This window comes from Kogia breviceps, chromosome 9, assembly GCF_026419965.1.
Source record: "Kogia breviceps isolate mKogBre1 chromosome 9, mKogBre1 haplotype 1, whole genome shotgun sequence".
Taxonomy (NCBI): Eukaryota; Metazoa; Chordata; class Mammalia; order Artiodactyla; family Physeteridae; genus Kogia; species Kogia breviceps.
In genome coordinates, this window is record NC_081318.1 from 5,950,161 (window position 1) to 5,975,916 (window position 25,756).

At 45.2% G+C, this 25,756-nt stretch overlaps 1 long non-coding RNA gene across 1 annotated transcript; it reads right to left on the minus strand.

The window, feature by feature from the left end:
- Positions 1 to 5,372: 5,372 nt before the first annotated feature.
- On the minus strand, positions 5,373 to 25,659 carry LOC131762526 (uncharacterized). The gene is made up of 4 exons (XR_010842038.1): positions 25,403 to 25,659; positions 24,803 to 24,938; positions 19,367 to 19,499; positions 5,373 to 5,557 (listed from the first exon to the last, which is right to left on the minus strand). It is a non-coding gene; the product is annotated as an uncharacterized lncRNA (long non-coding RNA).
- Positions 25,660 to 25,756: the final 97 nt, after the last annotated feature.

The following is a 25,756-nucleotide window of genomic DNA, read 5'->3' on the forward strand; positions in this document are numbered from 1 at the left end:
TGATGGTTTTATGTGTTAGTGTTTGTTCTGAACTATAGTGTAAACAAGGCTGATTTACAACAGCTTTATTTATTTTTACTTTCATGCAATTTTTTACACATCTTTTGGTGGGTAAACTTCACCGTACCCATTAATAAACCATTGGTTGCTATGTTAAAAGGGCAAAATTCTCATTAAGTTTGATCTGGAAAGGATATGACTTCTCAAATAGCCACTGTTAGGTTTTAAAAGCTGAAGTTTCTAACAACATTTGTGGGAACCTCTCTGTGGGGCTGCAAACAAAGTGCCGGGAAGATGTCTATTTTTTCTTGTGTTTTGACATGAAAATCATGACGTTTGTGTGATTGCTGATGCGATTGTTTTGTAAATTTTACTGTGGCATATACAGTACTGTCATATGATTGAGGAGAAACAATGTTTCCTAATGTAAGTGCTCTGAAAATGTTGACACTATATATATATATATATATATATGTGTGTGTGTGTGTGTGTGTGTGTATATATATATATATGAGTATAGTTTGGTTTTTTGTTTTGGGGGTTTTTTTTGCAGATTGAAAAATTAAAATAAATCTTACTATCTGCCATCTTGTTACAGAAGTTCTTTAAAATACTTTGTATTTCAGCACATTTCTTTTTTTAACATCTTTATTGGAGTATAATTGCTTTACAATGGTGTGTTAGTTTCTGCTTTATAACAAAGTGAATCAGCTATACAAATACATATATCCCCATTTCTCCTCCTTCTTGCGTCTCCCTCCCACCCTCCCTATCCCACAGGTGGTCACAAAGCACTGAGCTGATCTCCCTGTCAGCACATATTAATTAAAATTCTACATGCAGTTTCCCACTTAGATATTTCTCCCTAAATAAAGGAGAACGTGAATTCTCATATTCTTTTTTACATCAACAGAAAAAAACCTCAATGATTTGATTCATAAACTTTCTCCATTATTAAATAGAACATATTTAATTAAAAATTGCCATGCAGATTTTCTTGTGCTAGATGTCAATTTTTTCATCTCCTAGTAGGCCAAATATGAGAGAAGGAGATTTTTGTCTGTTTTCCCCATAGAAATAGTAGTGGTTGTGACTTAGGCTACTGGGTAATACTTGGATAACAATGAAATATCAAAGAGAAAGTTTTAAAAAACCCCTTTTAGGGCTTCCCTGGTGGCGCAGTGGTTGAGAGCCCGCCTGCCGATGCAGGGGACACGCGTTCGTGCCCCGGTCTGGGAGGATCCCACGTGCCGCGGAGCGGCTGGGCCCATGAGCCATGGCCGCTGAGCCTGCACGTCCGGAGCCTGTGCTCCACAACGGGAGAGGCCACGACAGTGAGAGGCCTGAGTACCGCAAAAAAAAAAAAAAAAAAAAAGGCAGAAGACCTAAATAGACATTTCTCCAAAAAAGATATACAGATGGCCAACAGATGCATGAAAAGATGCTCAACATCGCTAATGATTAGAGAAATGCAAATCAAAACTACAATGAGGTATCACCTCACACCAGTCAGAATGGCCATCATCAAAAAAATCTACAAATAATAAATGCTGGAGAGGGTGTGGAGAAAAGGGAACCCTCCTACACTGTTGGTGGGAATGTAAATTGGTACAGCCACTATAGAGAACAGTATGGAGGGTCCTGAAATAAAAACAGGGTTGCCATATAATCGTGCAATCCCACTCCTGCTCATATATCCGAAAAGACAAAAACTAATCCGAAAAGATACATGCACCCCAAGTTCATAGCAGCACTATTTATAACAGCCAAGATACGGAAGCAAACTAAGTGTCCAACAGATGAATGTACAAAGAAGATGTGGTACATATATACAATGGAATATTACTCAGCAATAAGAATGAAATAATGCCGTTTGCAGCAACATGGATGGACCTAGAGGTTATCATACTAAGTGAAGTCAGAGAAAGACGAACTATATGATATCACTTATGTGTGGAATCTAAAGAAGTGATACAAATGAACTTATTTACAAAACAGAAATAGATTCACACAGAAAACAAACTTATGGTTAACAAAGGGTAAAGTGCGGGGCGGGGTAAGTTACGAGTTTGGGGTTAACAGATACACACTACTATATATAAAACAGATAGGGCGTCCCTGGTGGCGCAGTGGTTAAGAATCCGCCTGCCAACGCAGGGGACACGGATTCGAGCCCTGGTCCAGCAAGAGAAACTAAGCCCGGGCTACTACTGAGCCTGCGCTTTAGAGCCCGCGAGCCACAACTACCGAAGCCCGTGCGCCTAGAGCCCGTGCTCGGCAACAAGAGAGGCCACGGCAATGAAAAGCCCGCGCACCGCAATGAAGAGCAGCCCCCGCTCGCCGCAACTAGAGAAAGCCCGCGCGCAGCAACGAAGACCCAACGCAGCCAAAATAATAATAAAATAGATAAACAAGGACCTACTGTCTAGCACAGAGAACTATATTCAATATCTTGTAATAATCTATAATGGAAAAAGAATATATGTATATACACATATACACTTTGCTGCACACCTGAAACACAACGTTGTAAATCAACTATACCTCAATTAAAAAAAAAAATACTTGGGAAAAGGAAAAACATCTCAAAGCCGCTACAATAACACGGTTTTTAAACTCAAAGTATCTATTCTTAATCCGCCCCTTGCTTGTGGAGCATACGGCAGCGAGCACAGGCTCTGCGCAGCGTGAAGGAGGCATGCTGTGCGTCTTCTGCTTCAGAACACAGCTGGGAGCCGCTTAACAAAGAACCACGTCAGCACCATCTCTTCCCAGGACGCGCGCACACGTCCTGCAGGCCTCGACCCTCCCCCAATCATACCTTGTTTTTTGTTTGTTTGTTTAAAAGGGTTTTGAGTTGTGTGGGCAGGTCAAGCACATCAGGGTGTGGAGCAGATGTAAGTGTTACACACGTTGGCCTAAGTGAAGCAACCTAGTCTAATGGTCAGGCTACAACTAACGAAGATCCATTATCCTTCTGTTTCCACCTAAGAGTTATTTGTTCCCAGCAAATGATCAAGACTGGGTTACAGAAAACATGCTTCTCCGTGCCCCTCTAGGAATAAGGAAAAGTGGCACTTGAAGGCCAAGTGAAGGAAGGATTCTAAGGGGAAAGTCTAAACAATTTGAGAGATAGAACTCACTCTGGAAACCCTTGCAGGACAAGCCTCAAGTGTCTGTAGTGCCCTCATCACCTTGAGGTTCGCTGAGACCCAGCGGGCCATGGGCTCACTTAAGCGCCCACTGTGACTCTGGCCCTCACACCGACAGCACCTCCAAAGATTGGTGTGAACAAAAGTGACGAATCTGAAAGGAAGCGCATATCAGAAACACCACGTCTATTCCAGAAATGGAAGGCATCTGTTCTGTATTCTAATCTCTGAGAAAAACTTATAGACGTATGGAGCCGATAACATTTCTCATAACATTTTTTTAGAGAAACATCTTTGCATGAAGAGACAGTCCTCTTAAACCACTGGTTCTCAACCTGGGGAGGTTCTGACCCTAGAGGACATTTGGCAAAGTGGAGACATTTTTGGTTGTCACCACTGGGGGTGGAGAGAGGGGCTGTGTGCTACTGGCATGTGATGGGTAGAGACCACAGGTGCCACAAAACTCACTACGCCGCACAGGACGGCCCCCAGGACAAAAGAGTATCCAGCCTAAGATGTCTGTAGTGGTGAAGTTAGAAACTCTGCCCTAAACAATTAGAATCTTCTTGGTATTGTGATTGTATTTGTTACTTCCTAACTGAATCCACCTGTCTTTGGAAGAAAAACTCAGTGGGCAGCCCTTCTGGGAAAGGAGACAATTGAAACAATCCACAGGCCAATTTCATGGGTCCATATGACCCTCGTCACAATCTCCTTCCAAAGCATTTTCACCAAAAAAGGGGCTTTTGCTTTGCTTAATAGCACTCTAAGGAGAAAACTGCTACCCACAGGGAAATATGTGGAAAGTCAATTTCACTCAGTTATTTTCATAAAGAAATCGAGAACTCTAAAATTGTTTCTCATGTAAAATTACCTGCAAAACTGGCATAACTGTAAGTCCGTGTATGAAGCACACTTAAAACACCTTCACGAGAAACCCCTGAAATTCCATCCCATTGTGGATCACCCCATCTTACTTCTTGTTCCAAACACAATGCATCAAGACCTACCTTTAGATGTCGACCTCAGCAAGGGCAGAGTACAATTATTCAGGTCTCAAAGCAAACTGAGCTTCCTTCCTGTGGGGAAGCTGAAAGAAAATCAGGTGCCCAGTTCTCTCCAGACATCTCTGGGCCCGAAGCACTGCCGAGCTCTGCACCTCACAGATCGGAAACTGAAAACTCGCTGAAACACCGGTCCTGACTTCAACCCTGTGTCTCCCTCCCTGGAAAACCTGCATCCCAGGCACGGGATTTCATCGGCGCCGGAACAAACGCCTAGTTCTGGCGCACTGAAGACAGAGGCTTGGTGCCACGGCCGTTCCTGCTCGCCAAGGTCAGGACTCTAGCATCTCGCCCCCCCCCCCCCCGCCCCCCGGCGCACCCCAGCGCTCCCGGTGTCACCGGTACTCGTTCGCCACAGGCCGGGGCCACCTCGCTCATTCCAGTGACCCACCGGTCCCGGGGCGCCTTTGAGGAAGAAACGCTTCCCACCCCCACCCCCAGGGGCAAAGCCGCTCCCCTCCAGCTGAGGCCTGGCCCCTCCCGCCGCCTCCTGCGCCTCGGCTCCGGGGCCCGAGGGCCTAGCCCCCAAGGCCCGCCTCCCGGCCCTGCACACCTGAGACCTCGGGCTCTGCCGCCCTTTCAACAAGCTCCTCGGCGTCCCGGCCGCCCCAGCGCGAGGCTCGGCTGCCTCGGGGCGGCAGGGCCTCGCCGCGCGGAGCGCCTCCCGCCCCGCCCCGCCCCCGTCACCGCGCCCCCCGCCCCACGCGGGACTCTCCGTCCCCGCACGCGGCGCAGACACGCTGGAAACCTCCGTCGAAAAGACATCACAAAACGGCAGCATTTCGGACAGAGCTTTCGGAGGCGTTCAGATGAGTAAGCCCGAAAAGGGCCCCCCTGCGACTAACATTCGTCACAGTCGTCGCACTGCAATTTTAAACCAGAACTCTGGTCACCTCACCTCACCGCTCAGAAACCACCAGCGGCCCGCGGCCCGACCTCCTCCGTGGGGACGAGGCCACGCCCACGCCGCCCACGCCCACGCCGCCCACGCCCACACGTGGAAGGTCGGCGCCCGCGACGCTCCCCACCCGCCAACACACGCCTCCTGCCTCCGAGCCTCACGTGAGGCAGGACGCCCGGAGCCTACGCACCACGAGTCCTTGCTCCGTCCTGCCTTCTCCCCTGAGAGCCCAGAGCAGGCTTGAAACCGCCCGGCACCCACAAGCCGCGGAAGGGCGCTCACCTCTCCTGGCCTGCGGTCCCCCCCTCTGCAGAGTCACTGAGCGGGCAACATACATCGACGCACACACTTCCGGGGAAGGGCGCTCCGGGAACGCTCAAGGCCTATGTACGTGGGAGGAGCGGATGCCGTCATCGTTGACACGGTGGTCACCTGAGTCCCTAGGAAGGTGACAAGATCCTACTCGTCTCCGTTCACTTACCCTGGCACCTGGGAGGTGCTTCCTGAATGTTCACCCAATGTTTGATGAGCGGTCGGTAAGGGCCAGTACTGATACTTCTACTAGGGTTGTGGATCTGGTGACGTGCTGCAGTCACGAGAGCTCTTCCCTCGAACTTGCCGGCGTACTTGATAACGTTAGAAAGATGCCACAGAAGATGGAGCGTCATCCACAAACCCAGAGGCGGCCCCCTTCCCTGCCTTAAGCTTCTACGTTCGAGGACCGACGCAGGGACCCCAGAAGGAGATGCTGAACGAAGGTTCCTGAGGATAAGGGGGTTCCGCCTTTTCTAACACAAAAGGCGTTCCCTTACTGGAGGACCCCCAGACAGGTGCCCTCAGTCAGAGGAGACCGCTGCCCTCACGGGAGGGGATGCCGGAGGGCACAGAGGCCAAGAGCAGGGCACGCAGTGGACCCCAAGTGAAGGGAGCTCCCTCTCCCTGTGAGGAGAACAGAGAAAAGGACACCAATGCCTGCTCGGAGAGGAAAATGAGCCTGGCTTCAGGAGCTGGGAGTGGAGCAGACCAGAAGGACACGAGTGTAAGGCCAGCCCCTCTCACCCTCACAGAAGGAGCAGAGGATCCAAGGAGCTCGCTCCTGACCCTCTTAAAATCCAGGAAGAGCCACCCCGGGATGTTTCGAGAATTCTGCGCACCATCTTTCTTTGCCCCTTGTCTTTTTTGCCAGCTGAAACAATTTCCAGAAACCAAAAAAAAGCTGAGGAAAAACCCCAGGATGAGTCCTCATCAGAAGGGTCGAGTGGAAGCAGGGGCAAAGCCGGGTGGCCCCTGGTTTGCAGGTTTCCAGTAAGCCCGTCTGGAATGAGGGGAATTGGGTGGCTCATGGCCCACATCATCCCTGCTACTTCTCAGAAACATGTCAAAGAGGAGTTGTTTAGTCCTGATCCACGGGGCTTCCATATTAACTGACTGTGCACAGAGCACCTGCCTGGGCCATACCTGTGAACACAACAAGTCCCTGCCCTCGTGGGGGTCGGGGGCGGATTAAGGAAGGAGAGCAACATCGGGCGTCTTACGGGTTTTGCTCCAGCTGCTTTCTCTCCCTGGAATCCCCACCCCAGATTTCAGCTCAGCTAATTCCCTCACTGCCGTAGCGTCTTCCTGAAATCTCACCCTCTTGATGAGGCCTGTTCTGACCACATGATATTAATAATTACAATCAACACAAATGACAAGGCAAAGAACAGAAGGGGGAGAAGCTGCTGCGAGGTGCTAAGGGCTTTCCCCTGGAGCCACTCCGCACACGCCATCTTCTCAACCCTCACACGCCATCGCAAGGTGGTCTTCATCAGCACAGAAATGCTCACTGGGCCAAGTTCAAACCGCTTCAAATTTGAGGGCATTAGGACTTGGTAACAGTCCTAACTCCAAAGCCCATGCTCTTAACCCCAGATCTAAACGGTTGCTGTGGGTTGAACTGTGTCCCCCAAAAGGATATGCTGAAGTCCTCGCCCCCAGGCCCTGTGAATGGGACCTTATTTGGTAATAGGGCCTTTGCAGATGTCATCAAGTTAGATGAGGTCGTAGTGGAGTAGGGCAGGCCCTAATCCTATAACTGATGACCTTATGAGGAGAGAGAGACACAGAGACACCGAGAGAACAAGCCATGTGATGGCAGGCTGATGCGCGTGACAGAGCTAGGTGCTGAGTATGTGTTTGAAATGTTCCATACTAAAACGTTGTTTTTAAGACTTTATAGGGGCTTCCCTGGTGGCACAGTGGTTGAGAATCCATCCGCCTGCCAATGCAGGGGACACGGGTTCAAGCCCTGGTCCGGGAAGATCCCACATGCCACGGAGCAACTAAGCCCATGCGCCACAACTACTGAGCCTGCGCTCTAGAACCCGTGAGCCACAACTACTGAGCCTGCGCTCTAGAACCCGTGAGCCACAACTACTGAGCCCGTGTGCCACAACTACTGAAGCCCGCGCACCTAGAGCCCTTGTTCCGCAACAAGAGAAGCCACCGAAATGAGAAGCCTGCGCATGCAACGCAGAGGAGCCCCCGCTCGCCGTGACTAGAGAAAGCCCGTGTGCAGCAACGAAGACCCGACACAGCCAAAAATAAATAAATAAATTTATGTTTTAAAAAAACTTTGCAAAAACTTTTTACAGAAGTAAACAGTTTGCTTTCCTTTTAAAGTAATTTTATCTTAACCTAGACATATTAACATTACGATAAGTGATAGGATACAGCCGAGAATTAAAAAGCAGACACTTGAGATTTTTCAAACGGTAACAGATTCACTCAGCGGTCACTTGAAATGCGTTCATTAGAAATTGGCCACGCTACTCACGATTACTAGCATTTCAAAGCTGGCACTCAAAAGTTGCCATATTATAGATTTCAGACAACTTAACACTTAGTGATGAATAATTTAGATTTGTTCGTAATACTTGTGCACCTGAAAGTTCTATTTATTATGTTACAGTTGATCCAAATGCTCTTTTTTGGAATAGGCGTTTTTAAGGAATGTGAACAGTTACTGAAGAACAGTGGGTACTTTCCTCTGTCATCTGCAGACTGTCTTGAAGAATGCTCCCCACCTCTGCTGTGAGACAGAAATGATGGTGTAAGCAAGCAGGCAGCACACCTTGCAGGGAAGTGAAACGATGGGAAATGGCCTCCCCTCCGAGCAGCTCACCGGCAGCCTCGGACCCTTCTGCAGGTCCACGATCATTTTCAGGTGGGGGTCACCGACCTGGGGAGCAGCCCTCCTCCTCTTCCAGCCCTGTGCTCGGGGCCCTGTGAGTCCACAGCCCCCACTGTCTGCCCCTCCTGCCTCCCTGCCCTCCACGTCCAGCCTAGATTCCAGTCCAAACAGCACCAACCCCCTGCCCCTCTCCTCCTGAAAAATCCCAGCCCTGGATGGCCTCATGCTCTGCCTTGGCTGACCGCAGCTGTCACTTCTTCATTTGCTTAGTTTTTCATCACGTAGCGTTAATTCAGCTCCAGACACTCAGCAAGAAATGCTAGTCCCCTCACACTGAGTTCAAAAACATGAGCTGGGCTTCCCTGGTGGCGCAGTGGTTGGGAGTCCGCCTGCTGATGCCAGGGACGTGGGTTCGTGCCCCGGTCCGGGAAGATCTCACATGCCGCGGAGCGGCTGGGCCCGTGAGCCATGGCCTCTGGGCCTGCGTGTCTGGAGCCTGTGCTCCGCAATGGGAGAGGCCACAACAGTGAGAGGCCCGCGTACCGCAAAAAAAAAAAAAAAAAAAAAAAAAAAAATGAGCTAACCCATCTGTGTCCTTGTTCTCAGAGGCTTCCCTCCTGGGCCTTGCCATCCTCCTGCTCAGCCTGGACCAGTGACTTTTCTAGACCTGCTGCCTAACCAGATGCTTGTCGATTTTATTAGTTCTTCCCCAAACCAACATTTTCCTTTGTTGGTAATATTTAATTTTTGTTTTGTATATTTTTAATTTCAGCTCATTATTTTTCCCTCCTTCTGCTTTCCTTGAGTTTATTGTGTTCTTATCACAAGTTCTTAAATAGATCACTAAAATCATTAATATTCAGCCTTTTCTGTTGTTCTTCTAATGTAAGCATTTAAGATTAAAACTTCCCGGGCTTCCCTGGTGGCGCAGTGGTTGAGAGTCCGCCTGCCAATGCAGGGGACGCGGGTTTGTGCCCCGGTCTGGGAATATCCCACATGCCGCGGAGCGGCTGGGCCTGTGAGCCATGGCCACTGAGCCTGCGCGTCCAGAGCCTGTGCTCCACAATGGAAGAGGCCACAACAGTGAGAGGCCCGCATACCGGAAAAAAAAAAAAACTTCCCTTTTATGGCATCCCATAAGCCTTGATTTGTAGTGTTTATTTGTAGCATTTTTCTTATCATGCAGTTTAAATACTTTCTAATTCCCCTTATGGTTTCTTCTTGACCCATGAATTATATAGAAGTATGTTTCCTATTTCCCAAACATATGGGGTTCTCTTTCTCTGTTTCTGTTATTGATTTCCGACTTAACTGCATTGTGGTCAGAGAATGTGGCCAATGTGAGAAATTCTTGGAAATTTGTTGAGACTTGCTTCATGACCCCACTACATGGCCAGTGTCATAAATGGCCTGAATGTATTTCTTGTCGTTTGTTGGGAGCGATGTCTGATAGGTGCTTATCACACAGGTTTGTTAATTCTGCTCTTCAAATCTTTCCTCTCCTCACTGATTTTTTTTTTTTTTTTTTTTGCGGTACTCGGGCCTCTCACTGCTGTGGCCTCTCCCGTTGCGGAGCACAGGCTCCGGACGTGCAGGCTCAGCGGCCACGGCTCACGGGCCCAGCCGCTCCGCGGCACGTGGGATCCTCCCGGACCGGGGCACGAACCCGTGTCCCCTGCGTCGGCAGGCGGACTCTCAACCACTGCGCCACCAGGGAAGCCCTCCTCACTGATTTTTAAAAACTATTTCACCTATCAATTACTAAAAGGTATCAAAATATCCTATATGATTTCTTTTTCTCCTTGTAGTTTTGTCGAGTTTTGCTTATATATTTTACCTGAATAGAATGTTATTGCTTATATAAGTTTAGCATTGTAATATGTTCCTAGTGATTTAAACCTTTTATAATTATTTAGAGACTCTCTATCCATAATAATGGTTTTGCTTTAAAACCTATTTTGGTTTTTTTTTAATCCATGTAGCTTCACAAACTTTCTTTTGGTTAGTATTTGGTATAACCTTTTCCAACATTTACTTTCAATTTTTTGTATGTGTTAGATGTTTCTCTTATAATCGTCATATGGTTAGATTTTTTTTTTAAATACATTCTGTCAATTTTTGTCTTTAGAACATTTTAGTTCCATTTGTTATAATTACTGATATATTTGTATTTGGGTTTACTTTGTGTTTTCTATTTTCATGGCCTTATTTTATGTTTCTTTTTCCCTCCTATTCTTTTGATTATTTTTTTCTCATTCCACTCCATTTCTTATTCCATTTTCTCCTTCTATTTGGAATTTGTTCATATTTCAACACTGTCTCAAATAGATAGGAACTTTTTAAGACATTTAACTATCATGCAGTTACCCCAACTGAACATAATTAACAAAATCCCTTAATATCTTGTAATACTCTTCAGTTTCAAACATCCCCAATGCCACACACATTTGGTGTGTTCATATCAGGATCTAAACAAGAGCCACACGTTGGAGTTGGTTGATTTCTCTCTCAGCTCTTTTAAGCTGTAAGAATTCTCTACCCACCTCCCTTTTTCCAGGTCATTTAGTTGTTGAAGAAATAGAGAGGCTTATCCGATAGATCTCTGCACATTCTGGATTGCTGATGTTTCACTGGGTGTCATTTAGCATGTTCCTCTATCCCAGTAGTTAGACCTGGGGCTTCTTCAGACTCAGGTTTCATTTTTAGGCAAAAACATTTCATAGATGGGACTTGTACTTCCTATTACAAGACAGTCAAGACACTGTGTGTTTCCTGACATGCAATTCAGCAAAAAAAAACAGAAAGCAAACACTCAAAAACAAGAAATGGAGTGTCAAAAAGCCTCAGAAGGGCTTCCCTGGTGGCACAGTGGTTAAGAATCCACCTGCCAATGCAGGGGACACGGGTTCGAGCCCTGGTCCGGGAAGATCCCACATGCCACAGAGCAACTAAGCCCGGGCGCCACAACTACTGAGCCTGTGCTCTAGACCCCATGCACCACAACTACTGAAGCCTGTTCACCTAGGGCCTGCGCTCCGCAACAAGAGAAGCCACTGCAGTGAGAGGCCTGCGCACCACAACGAAGAGTAGCCCCCACTCGCCACAACTAGAGAAAGCCCGCGTGCAGCAACAAAGACCCAACACATCCAAGAAAAGAAAAGCCTCAAATATTCCACTGCTGCTCTAGTCTGGCATAAACAAAAAAAGTAACATTCCAGAATCTTTAGTCTTATTTTAGACCATCCATTTTCATCTTTCATTTATTTGAAAATAATTAAATAAGAATACTTTAAAAGAAATGTTTATTTTGTGAGATATGATAAAAATTTTCCTATGTATTCAGTGAAAGAGAAAAGTATGACCACATAATGCTAACACTCGTGAGTGCAGCAGCTAGCATAAACTTCTGTTTTTGGCTCTTTGGAAGTAAGAAAATTTAAACATTTAAAAGATGAAATAAAAATGATTAAAATACACATAAATATTTCATGATGATTTGGTAAAATGGGTTTTAAGTATCATTTCTGAACAATGTACTCCAACTATTAAAGAAATATCAAAGCTTTATCCTTGGATTTTATCCAATATATGTTGAAAATTTTGGTGGCTCAAGAAATTTTTTCAGCTGTAATTAACAGAATCAGCTTAACTATCATACTGCTTTGGCTATTTAAAGTTCTTTTCTTTCTAGTTAATGATACAGCCAAGAGATGAGTATTGAGAGCAGTTGAAAAGAATTACGTTCTGGTGCTTCCCTTGTGGGGCAGTGGTTAAGAATCCGCCTGCCAATGCAGGGGACACGGGTTCGAGCCCTGGTCCGGGAAGACCCCACATGCGGGGGAGCAACTAAGCCCGTGCGCCACAACTGCTGAGCCTGCGCTCTAGAGCCCGCGAGCCACAACTACTGAGCCCTCGTGCCACAACTACTGAAGACCTCGTGCCTAGAGCCCACGCTCCACAAAAAGAGAAGCCACCGCAATGAGAAGCCCGCGCACCACAATGAAGAGTAGCCCCTGCTCGCCACACAAGAGAAAGCCCGTGCACAGCAACGAAGACCCAACGCAGACAAATAAATAAATAAATATATTTATTTTTTAAAAAAATTATGTCCTGATGTTTTTTTCAAAGCTGGTTTTTACACATATTATTTCTTATCAATGCTCTTTGCTTTGCTCTCATGAAACTCTCCCTCAAGATGGATATATACTGACAACAGCCCAGGGATGGAAGAGGGAAATAAAGGAAAGTTGTCATTCTCTCCATCCCTTTCTATCCTCTTCTTGAATATCTCAACTCAGGTCAAAATACCTCAGTTCTAACACCAGGCTTCAACCTTAACATAAGTGTGCGTAAGAAGGAAGAATATAGGAAACACTAGGGATTTGCCACGTTTCCATTAATCACTCAAGGAGTTTTCCCCTTTACTTGGCACCCCAGTGTTTTGTACACCTGAAATAATGCAACCTGGTAAGATTTAGGGCTAGTGAAGGGGTTAACTTCTTTTGTAAAGTGGGGAAAAGCTACGATGAACTCGGGTATATTCCCAGACAGCTCCACCTAGGAAATAGTATACATTTAAGTTGAAAATCCAGAAGTTGATTCCCTTCAACTTATCTGTTCTTGTGTGTCTCTTGGAAAGCTTCTGCATCCTCCTCGGGTTACCCACGCTCGTATTTGAAGACCTCCAATTTTTAAGTGTACACTGATACCACAGGAGACTAGAATCAATTTCACTCCCTTTTAGGTACATTCCCTAGGTTTCTGCCAGCTGACAGAGCACGTTCAGAAACCTAACTGAGAGCGCCGCCGTCAGAGCATCACCCTAGGAAACCTGGATTACACTGACCATTTCTCAGAGACAATCTGAGTCAAATTGGAAAGTATGTGCCGACCTCATTTAGCATCACAATTTAACAGCACTGGAAGTCAGCCCTTTACCAGCCTATGAAACTCACTCTGTACAAGTATTGTGTTGGGTTCAAGTTACACCCAGATAGCAGTTGCTCGAAATAACCTTTGCGTGGAAAGGTACTATGCTCTTCTGCAAGCGGGAAATGACTGCTTTCCTACTGGGGAAATGGGGGGGCACAGTGGGTCCTGCGCAGTGTACGTAGGGATGGTCTTTAATCTCTGACTTTTCGGCATGGGGGGAAGATGCAGGAGAGGGTGGGGTGGGGCAGAGGTCCTAGAACAGGGCCCCAGAGAGGAGCAGCCTGTGTCCTTCTCGGCTTCTAGGCAGCACTTCCCCTCTCATCTATGCCTGGGGAGGAGTAGACACTGCCAGCAGGGAGTGGTGGAGTTCCACCAGGGCCCTCAGTGAAGTAGAGCTGCCTCAGGACCACGTGGTGCCCTGAATCTGGGAAGGTCTGCCAACAGGAGCTGTGTGGAGGGAGTTAACACGGCAAGCTCATCAACAATAGAATTAGTTGGGCTTCCCTGGTGGCGCAGTGGTTGAGAATCCGCCTGCCAATGCAGGGGACACGGGTTCAAGCCCTGGTCCGGGAAGATCCCACATGCCGCGGAGCAACTAAGCCCGTGAGCCACAACTGCTGAGCCTGAGCTCTAGAGCCCACGAGCCACAACTACTGAGCCCACGTGCCACCGCTACTGGAGCCCGTGCTCTGCAATCAGAGAAGCCACTGCAATGAGAAGCCCACACACCGCAACAAAGCATAGGCCCCGCTCACTGCAACTAGAAAAGCCCGCGCGCAGCAACGAAGACCCAATGCAGCCATAAATAAATTAATTAATTAAAATTTTAAAAATTAAAAAAAGAGAATTAGCATAAATTGTAATTTGAGTTTATTAAATATCAGTGGGAAAAGTATAAAATCTTATTGCTTTCACTTTAAAAACTTGTTCTATGAAATTTAAATGTTCATTCAGGTTAATAAAAAATTATATTTTTACCAAAATAATGATTGGCATGTGGCTTTCTGGAAGCCACCAAAATGCACAATAGGAAGCACAAAAGCACAGTTGTTAGAAGTGTAGGTGCTGAAATAAAAATACGTGTGGGTGCTGGCATCTGCTTGACAGGTGTGCCGTCTGGAGCAGGTCAGCAGCCCTAAAGCTCAGTTTTCTGTGCTTTCAGTGGAGATATTGCATCAAACCCGTCCTCATGGAGTTGGTGTGAGAATTCACCGAGACAATGTATACAAAGCAGTTGCAATCAAGTAAAAGCTCCATAAACTGATATTATCATAGATCATGATAGAGTCATACGATGGAATACTACACAGACGGTCAGAATTATGCTGTAGATGGATGCGTATTTGCCAAAGAAAAATGGCGTAAAATGGCATGGACAGTATTTCATTTTTGTAGGTTACAAATGTATAGATATGTGATTAGAAAAAAAGTCTAGAAATACGTTATACCAAAGTACCAACAGCAGTTACCTCTGGATAATGGAATTTCAAAGAGAATTTTTTTTAATTATTATTTCTTCCACTATGTGACTATACAATAGGAAATCTGCTACCCAGAAGAGGGCCCTCACCCAACCCTGCTGGCACCCTGATCTCAGACTTCCAGCCTCCAGCAGAAATAAATCTCTGTTGTTTATAAGCCACCTGGCCTGTGACACTTTGTTACAGCAGCCCAAATGGGCTAAGACAGGGTTACTTAAGAAAAAGCCTGAATCTGAGCTAATAAGTCTTTGGTTATATGGATCTATCCAGTGATGGTGAGTAATTCTGACTGCCTCCGCCGCGGTTTACCCAATTTGCAGCAATTACTTAAATGGGGAAGGGGGACCATGAGTGGAATAAAAACTGCAAGACTAAAGTTACAAAATGTTGACAACTGTCATAATCAATAATTCTTGTTTAATGGAAATCTACTTACACAATCTGAAATTTGAAAAGTACCAAATTACCATAATTCCTAAGATATGCCCTCCAATTTTATAGAATTTAAGTACTCTACCCCCTGATATTTTTCCTGACTGCATTACTGGCTGGCCCATCCACCTCTCCCTCTGTAAGTATTCTGACTAAATACTGACAATGGCCAACTCTGTACCAAGGTCACGCAATGACACAAGAGCTGCTCCTCAGAACCAGCCAGTTAATAAGCAAAGGTCTTGCCTTGCGTCCTGGCTCCTGAGAAAAGCTATAGGTTGCCTGCCTTAGTGACAGGGTACACGGAAGGGTGAGGCACAGCGGGCTCCGGGGGGCAGTGCTGCTCTCCCTCTTGGGTTCTGCTGCCCCCCAAGAGCAGCAGTTGTCTCCTCTTTCTACCTGTTGCACCCCTCTCTGCTGTGTGTCTTCGGCGGCTTATGGCTCCTGTTTCCCTGTGTGTCTTTCAGCTTCTACCCTGCTTCTGACTTGACGCATCTTACACTCAAGCTCCAAGGGGCCGGGAAAGCTGAGCCAATCGCACAGAAGAGGTCACCCTTCCGCGCCGGGCTTTGAGCAGCACCCTGGGTCAGGTGCCCATCCCCATCCAGCCAGCGCTGGGCCAGGACTGCAGAGTCACGCCACACGGGCCGCGCCCACCTGTGCAGGAAGAAACCCCCCGTAGCACCCTGTGGGCATGAAAAGCCTTCCAAGATCTCCCCAGAAAGCAGCTGCATAATTAACCAGCAAGTACGCTGCCTGTTCTGCTCACTAGAGTTGAAAATAAAACTATCCATACAGACTCAATGTACTAATGCAACGACTTTGATCTAATATTAGCTCAAGTTACTAATGAGCTTCTACATTTCAGCAAACACTGAGACAAAGCTATACTCCAAATCAGGATGGGATATTTCAGTTCAGAATTTATGTACTGTTAAGTGAGGTTTTATAAGGTAATCTACTGTTCAACCAGGGCACAATGCTTATTCCCCAAATTCTCCTGTTTGAATATTTTTACTGTTTAGTATATAGCACACTAAATGACAAATTTTCTTGAACTCTTGACAGCTGGATAATTTTATGCTTGCGTTAATCTTAAAAATTATAATTCTCATGGAAAATTCACAGCCAAATTTTCTTACACACAATAAATTCAAGCTGGCTTCTTTCTTTTAGTTTATCTGGGCACATCACCTATTTTGTTGTTTTTTTGTTTTTTAACATCCAACCCATTTTGTAAGTTTCCTCTTCGACCTTGACCTTGGTCATGCTGATATCCGACTAACAAAGGAGACTTCTGAACCAAGACTGGCACTGCCCAGTTCAGGGAAGACCTCTGTATAGCACACTGAGGTCAGATCTCTTTCTTCCTTCAGCCAAGTGCTGCCTCTAAGGCTTTTCATTGGTTTGTCTCCAGCTGGCTGTTCCTCTCTCCTCTTAACTACTGTAGCTGGTTTTCTTTTCTTCTGGGCTACCTCCTTAAAGATCGAGCAAAAGAGCCCTCCCAACTTTAGAAGCTCTGGGATGGGAACCTTTTTAGTTCAGGGAAGCATTTGATACTCCTTTCATGTTTGTGTTTTGGTTGACTCGCTTTAATTTCAAAAGACTTACGTAGCTAATCTTTCCTCCATCAAAATCAAAGGAAAGTTGGCCTTTCCTTGGAAATGAAATCTTTAGCAAAAACCACATTAAAGACCAAGTAACAAGAAATGAACTGATGTTATGAAAGAATTCAGAGAAAAGTAAGTATCATAGAATAATTTGAAAACAAGGCTAAGAAGAAACTTTATATTCAGTGCCATATCACATACTGTATGTCACACTGAGGACAGAATCAAGCATTTAATCTGATCTCGAAAGAGAAAAGAAGGAAAGCAAAGTAAAGGGACAAGATGACAGGCTAAGCCTTCCCAAGTGTTGGCTCACCCAGCCCCATCACTGGGCCTGGGAGGCACATGGAGGTCGTGTGGCTTGCCCAGGGCTGTGCAGATTTTAGGAGACAGAGCAGGAGTTCAAACCTAGGGGTACTCGAAACTGAAGTCCTTGCCTTATTGATGGGCCATTTCTGGAATAAAACTGGCATACCAGTCAATGCTTCTTTTTTCATAATGATTTAAGATATAAACATCTCTTGTTAAGGTAGGGGAGTCTGCACCAATTGTATCTTGTCCTCAAGCAACACCACACTTAATGATGAAATTTACACTGCTTACTTCCTAAGATCAAGGAGAGGACAAGACAAGGGTATCTGCTCTCACCACTTCTATTCAGAACCATAGTGCAGTAAGACAAGAAAATTATATAAAGTATCCAAAATGAAAAGCAACAAAAACTATATGATTATCTACGTACAGAAGTGAATGGACATCTACAAAAAATCTACTAAAGCTAGTGAGTTTAGCAATGTTTTAGGATAAGAAATCAATAGTCAAAAATCAATTGTATTTCTATATACAAGCAACAAGCAATCAAAAAACAAAAAATTTAAATCCCATTTATAACAGCATCAAAAGTCCTCCCAAAATTGATTATAGATTCAAAACAATGCCAATCAAAATTCCAGCAGGCTTTTCTGTAGAAACTGACAAACTGATTGTAAAATGCATATGAAAATGCAAAGGTCTTAGATTAGTCACAACAACTCTGAAAAAGAACACGATTGGAGGAATAAAACTACCTTATGTCAAGATTTATTATAAAGCTATGAGAATCAAAACAATATAATGTTGATGCAATGATAGACAAATATATCAACAGAACAGAAGAGCATCAGAAATAGACCCACACATATATGGACAACTGAATTTTGATAAAGATGCAAAAGCAATTCAGTGGAGAAAGAAGAGTCTTTTCAATGAATGGTGTTGGAACAACTGGATATTCATGTGCAAAAAATAAAAGAAACTTTGATCCATACTTTTCACCACATACAAATATTAACTCAAAACTCAACAGGCTTCAAAAGAAGATACACAATCCAGAATTTTTGTAACATTTCATCTATAATGGCCACTATAAAATATAAATTACTAGATGTGAAAAGAAACAAAAAATGACCTATAATCAAGAGAAAAGTCATACAATAAAAGTAGACCTATGAATTATCCAGACATTACAATTAGCAGACAAAGATTTTAAAATAACTATGATAAGCGTGTTAAAGAACTTACAGAAAACAGGGGTATGCTGGGGAGAGATGGGAGAACTTCAGGAGAGAGGTGGAAACTATAAAAGGGAACCAAATAGAAATCCTAGAACTGAAGAATATGTTGTCCAAAATTTTTTAAATTATTAAACTAGAAATCAGAAAAACAGAGGCTTAGTGACTGGTAGAAAGCTATCAAACTGTCTAATATGTGTGAAATTGGAGTCCCAGAATAAGAGGAGGAGTACGAGGGCAGAAAAAAACACCTGAAGAAATGTTGGCAGGGAAGTTTTCCAAATTGGATCAAAAACAGTAACTCACAAATCTAAGAAGCTCGGTAAACCTCAAACAGCATTAAAGCAAAGAAAACTACATACAAACACATCACAGTCAAACTCTAAACACCAAAAATAAAGACAAAATCTGAAAAGCAGAAGGGTAGTGGGCAACATATTACATAAAGGAATCAACAAGATGATAGCTCACTTCTCAACAGAAAAAATATGGAGGCCAGAAGCAAATGGAACATCTTTAATACTAAATACACACACACCGGCGGTCTACTTAAAATTCTATATCCAGCAAAATAAAAAGTCTTTCAAAAACGTAGAGGAATAAAATAACATGAGGGAGATCTTTGTGGTGATAGGACAGCTCTGTATTATGATTGTGGTTTTGGTTACGCAAATCCACACGTGTAATAAAACTGAATAGAACACACACACACAAATGAGTGCATGTAAAATTGGTGAATTCTGAATGAGTTCTGTGGATTGTACCAATTTCCTGGTTTTGAGATTGTGCCCCATTTATGTAAGATGTTACCATCAGGAGAATGGTACACAGGACCTCTCTGTACTATTTTTAAACTACCTGTTAATAGTTATTTCAAAATAAAAAGTTAAAGAAATGAAATAAAGACAATTTTCAGATAAAAAAAATGTTGCATTTGTTGCCGGAGACTGTAAGAAATGCTAAAGGAAATTCTTCAGGCAGGAGGAAAACTAGGGTAAAGCATAAAGCCCTGCACACAGTGACCTCCATCCAAAGAGGACAGCATGGAAAGCGAGAAAGACGAGTAACTTACCTGTGGGGAAGCTGACAGTCACCCCCTCAGACAGGTGATCAAGGACAACAGCACAGTGGTCTGTCACACGGATACGATGCACCTTTGATGTGATGAAAATGGCACTTTACCTCTGTGGTCTTCCTCCCCAAACCTGAGAGAAACATCAGACAAATCCCAATTGAGGAACCACCTACAAAACACCTGATCAGCATTCCTCAAACTTTCAAGGTCATCAAAAACAAGAAAAGTCTGAGAAATGGTCACATCCAAGGGGAGCCTAAAGAGACGTGACAACTAAATGTAACGGGGTGTCCTGGATGGGACCGTGGACCCGAAAAAGGGTGTTAGGGGAAAACTGAGGAAATCTAAAAATAATGTTTGAACTTTAGCTAATACTAATGAATCAATATTGGTTAATTAATTCTAACAGTACCACACTAGTGTGAGATGTTAATAACGGGGGAACTGGGTGCAAGGCATGTGGGAATTCTCTACACTATCTTCCCAATTTTTCTATACATCTAAAACTGTTCTGAAAAATAAAGTTTGTTTTTAAAAAAAGACTTAAGAGATATAGCAACCAATTGCACCATATGGACTTTAATTAGATTCTGATTTGAACAAACTGCAAAGAAAATTATGACACATTAAGAGACATTTGAATAGTGTGGCTATTTGATGGTATTAACGATTCCTTAATTGGCTTTCTTTGTTTTCAGAGTAAAAATGGCATGTTACATTTTTTTTTGAAAGAGTCAACTTTCAGAGAAAATACTGAAACACTTATGAATGAAATGGCATGAGTCTAGGATTTACTTCAAAACAATCCATGTGTGGGTGGGTAATGGGGCATGAAACAGGATGGTCCATGACTTGGTAAATATTGAATGAAGCAAGTGATGGGTCTGGGGTTCATTATACTAATCTACTTTCATATATGTTTGGAATTTTCCAAAGAAAAAGGCTGCAGAAGTATTTGTAAAATCTGCCTTAGTGTTTTGGATGCTTAGTTTTTAAACGTCTCATTATTTGTGAAGGGTACTCACTACGTTATCAGCTCATATCAAGGTGTGTAATTACACTTAGTCATCATTAATGATAGTGGGTGTGAACCCATATTTTCAATGCTCTTGATTTTTACCTTTTTGTAAAAATTTTTGGTCATTTTCTTGTAAGATATGATTATCATCTTTACCTTTAACGTAGCTGGCAAAAAGCTCATACAAGGAAGAGGTGGCAGCCCTGTTTTTCTTAGTGTGTGCTTATATTGCATTTTTATTCTCATCATTAATTCATGGTTTCTTTGAAGGAAAGCTTTGAAGACCCATGACCATTTTGTGAGATTCAGTTTAGCAGAACTTAGATAATACATTCTGTAATTCCTCAGAACCAGACATGTGAAAAGCAATGCAATTATAATATTCTGAGCACTAAACAGAGAGGACAACACTGCCAGCCACGGGAGCCCCAACGGGACGCCTCTCATTCCAGGCACCACACGACGCTGTCTGCCATGACGGTGCCGTGGTCAATCCGTACACAGTATGACATATTAGCAAAGCTCAATCATTTTACTCTTAAAATAAAAATGTTAAAAAAACACAAGAAGTTCTTTTTTTTTTTCCCTGCACACCGATGGTAGACACCCTGGATCCCAACACGCTGCATAAAACCCAACACTGAGAACTCTTCACATAGGAGGAGGAACCAATGGTGAATATGTCCCTCAAATGGTAATTCTAACTTTCGGTGGCTTATGAGCGCTGTGACTAGATTCCTCATCTAAGGCACATTTGAAGAGCATACGTAACCAAAGCCTCGGTGGCCAAGCCATCGCCTGGTTTTACTGCGAGGACCTGGCCTCCCGCTTCTCCCGAGCATCCCCCGATGCTGCTGCCGCTGCTGCACAGGCTCTTAGGAGCAGCTGCTCCCCTCCAGCCATCATGCCTGATGACCACACAGGGACCCTCGGGACCTGCTCTGCCGGGCAGCTGGCTCTCTGCTAGTGAACACGCCCACTAGGCACAAGCTGGCTTGGGATGTTGGGAGCAAGGCCAATTTCACCCACCACCCAGCAGAAACTAGATTCAAACTTTAAATGAAACTTTACTGAAAATTGAGGACAGTTGATGGGTTCGTTTTCTAGAGCTGCTGCTAACAAAGTACTACAAACTGAGGCTTAAAACAACATAAAGGGAATTCTGTGGCGGTCCAGTGGCTAGGACTCTGCGCTCTCACTGACGAGGGCCTGGGTTCAATCCCTCGTCGGGGAACCACGATCCCACAACCCGTGGGGGAAGTAAATTTATTTCCTCATAGTTCTGGTGGCCAGAACTATTTCTATCCCCCCTTCAGAGGGAAGCAGGGCCAGGCCCCCTCTGAAGTCCCTAGTGGAGGGCACTTCCTCGCCTCTTCCAGCTCCCGGGGGCGCCAGGTGCTCCTCGGCTTGCGGCAGCATCGCTCCAGCCTCTACCTCCTCCTGTGTGTGTGTCTGCATCTCCGCTTCTCTTATGAAGAAACCGGTCATATTGGACTAGGGCCCACCCTACTCCAGTATGACCTCACCTTAACTAATTATATCATCAACAGCTCTATTTCCAAATAGGATTACATTCTGAGAGCCTTACGACTTCAACATATCTCTGTGGGGGACACATTCTGACATAGGCTGGGACCTGGGACCCCTTACGGCAGTGCTTGCACCTGGACAAACAGCTCCTCTCCCCAGTCCTGGAGCAACAGAATACAAAGAAACTAAAAGGGACTAAAGAGAGCTGCATGCATGCATGCATTGTTGGGGCCAATTATGAACAATAAGATACAAAAAAGCCAAAACCCAACTGCCACGTCTGAGGTACCAGGAGCAAAAAGCATGATCCCTGCACACAGCATCACCAAGGGGGAGGGCAGACCACCTAAGCCACCTCCAGCCCGACCCCCCAGTCAGCCCCCATCCTCTCCCCATTTAAGGGACCAACTCACCCCCCCTCAGGGAGCGAGCAAAGGCACCTGTTACTTGTTCTAGCTCCCTCGTGCTACAGCACAAGTCCCAGGAAAGGCTTGTCTGAATTTCTCATCTGACCTCCTATCAATTTCTACTCATTAAAGAGTCCAAGAACCCTGGTCGGTAACAATTCATCCCCTCACATGGAGAATAATCTACAGCTACTGCAGAGGCCTGACCTGTCCTCAGAGCTCCTGCTGAGCTGACTTCCTTTCTCACGCTCAGCCCCCGCCATGGACTGAGGGCCACCCCAGCTCACTCCACTTCCCACTTCTGGGAGCACCTCACGTAACCCCACACCTCAGGGTTTGGGCCAGGCTGATCCCACGGCTTTGGAAAAAAAAAGAGGATCTGCTTTCAGCCCCAAGTAAGTTGGGGGCATGGCTTCCGCCTGATGGCCTCAAGCTAGGACACTGAGGACAGGCCTACCAAGGCCCTGCGGAGGAAACCGCTCTCTCACTCACAAGACCACACAATGAAATGACCTTGGCAGGCTGCCCAAATCTGGATTGTTTGATTTTGAGGCATAACAGACCCGTCTAATTTGGCTTGTACCAAGGTTAAGGTGAACCTAGTTCTTTTTCTAGTCTTCCTTCATCAAATATTCAAAAAGCAAAACAACAACAAAACACCTTCATGCCTACTTTCATTTAGGGTCACCCTTTCATGTGTGAAAAGGTAAAATAATTTCACAAATGTCTTTCTAGGCAAAATAAGCATAGTAGTGATTTGCACTCCTCTTTCTTAGTCTAACCCAATGTGGAAAAAAAGAAGTTTTGTACATTACCTCCGGGAATTAGTTCCAACTAGAAGTCAGATGTCACTGGCCTTAGAAATGACATCCCACAATATAATCCCAAATAACAAACCGTTCAAGCTTCAAATAACTGCCATCAACTGCCATGGCCAGCTACACAGGAGGTTTGGCCCAAGGGAGCCTTACCTGGCCAATCCATAGGTTTAGCATGAGCTCCTCACTCAAGAGATAATGTTAATTAGCTGAACTCACCATGTGTTCTCTCTGGAATCTAAATGGGAGAGACAGAATTCTTGGTTCCCAGGGAAACACAAGGACACACAGAGAGAAGGCAGTATGCAGAGGCCATAAGACAGAGCAGAACCTGCACAGGAGAAATTGATTGGTGGCAGAACTCCCTGCTGCTGAAAAGGTTAACAAGTGTTCTCAATCAGAAGAACTACAATTGATCCTGGAACATCACAGGGGTTAGGGGCACGGATCCTCTGCTGAGTGGAAAATCCAAGAACGGCCCTCCAGATCTGTGGTTCCTCTGTATCTGCCACCCGGCATCCACAGATCCAACGAACCTTGGATCGTGTAGTACTATATATAGTATTTGCTATTGAAAACATCCGGGTGTAAGTGGATCCTGCAGTTCAAACCGGTGTTGTTCAAGGTCAACTGTACTCTGAATTCAGAAGCAAGTCCATTTTCTATATGGTCTGGCTGCGGTCAGTTATTTCTATGTGAATTCATACATCAATCCCAAATATTTTAGGTAATCTGAGTCATTTCTTAAACCAAAGAAATTCTCCCCATTCTGGAATAAAGGAATTTTCAGAATTCCTGGGTCTGGCCTTAAAGGGCTTTAACACGACTGAACCATTTCTTGAATGAATTTGTCCTTTACAACTGCATTTCCCAGTCTGGACTCGTAAAACTCCCAGGCTAGGACAGTGCTTTCAAACTTTTTGAGGCAATGTAAGAAATACATTTTACAATGGAACTCAGTATACAATACACATATATAGCATAACTATAAATATACATACACATACAACAGAAGTGTCATGAAACAATACTCACCCTTACTATGCAAGGTACTTTTTTATTCTGTTCTTCTATTTAAAAAAACAAAAAACCAAAAACACCCACTAAGCTGATTTCACAACGCACTAGAGAGTCTAGTACCAGCAGTTCAAAATACTGCAGTAGGTGCAACCAAATTCACCGGATAAAAATTATACACTTGAGAATTTTTTTAAATATTTCAACTAATTACAGAGTAGAAATGCAAAATTCCATTAAGATAAAATACAACTTTAAAGGCATTTCTCACTTCCAATTGGTGGCCTGGTGCTTCAATCTGTAGACCACCCCCCCAGAACATGAATATGTGCGCGCCCCCTCTCCTGTTGAGTACTTCAGCGGGATGGTGGAAGGATTCTGCCGTAACGCCAGTGTTCTAACTCAATAAGGCGTCTATATGAGGCTGTCACCTCTAAGTCTTCATACCAGGAATCTTACCCTGCCGCTCAGCTTCCTGGGGACTCCTCCACTGTGCTCACTGGGTGAGGCCATGACCAGAGAGCGGTGGTCCCACTCAGCCACGCAGGTCAACGCTGCCAAACAGCCCGAGGACAACAGGGGATATCGGTAGGATTAGTGGGTATCTGCTTCTTTGGCAACCGCCATGGACAAGAATACCTACCATGACGGAAAGCACCGACCGCATCCTCATTTCTTGGGCCCAGCTTTCACCTTCTTTTTTCAGGACTCAGGCCTCCCAGGCTGGCGTCCCTTCTTGTACCCCAACATTGGTGCCACTGGGCCCTTCACCAGCACCACTGGAAAAAGGGGTCGTTAGTGCGCCTTTTGTGGGAAATACAGCGGCGTCCCTTTACCGGAGAGGTCAACCCACACCAGAGCGCAGGCGCATCGGTCTTAAATTCCACCCCCCACCCTCGGAAGGACGGTTCTGGAGAGTTCTCAACCAACAACGGCTGGTGTTTACGTTTGCCTTAACTTAATTAGCCACGCAGGTGTTGACAGTTAAAGATGTGTCGACTTGCGCTATTATTTCCCGTGAGGTGTGCGGGATCCGCAAATCCCAGGGTTGAGACCAGAACTGAGGGGTGCGCACTTTTTCAATGAAATGCGTAACATTTTGAATTAACACATATTCCATTCTTCCAACGGTCCTTCACCCATGGATGATACTTGGTCATCACCTGCATCCTCAAACCTAGACTTACTAACACTAATATAGCAAAGAGTTTAAAAAAAAACAAAACACGAGTAAGGTACTAACCAACCGACAGCCCAACGAGCAACCGCCACGCGCCTCGCGCCTTTTAAGGGCTCAGCGGGCGCGAGTCCTCGAACCGCTCAACGTTCCACCAATCACCGCATCCCCCACATCTTGCCCCGCCTCCTCACCCCGACCTAACCAATCACTGGTGAGCTAGCTTCTCTCCGCCCCTCCCGTCCGCCACCGACCCTTAACGAAGTTCGAAGCCTTCAAATCTTAATGGTGCCCAACCGAGCGGTCCCAGTCCGAATTTATTTTTAGCTCCCGAGCAAGCAGCCCCGCCTCTGGTTCCTCCCCTCCACCGCCCCCAATGGGAGAAGGAGTTTCCGTCGCGTCATCGTGCGGGCGGGTTAG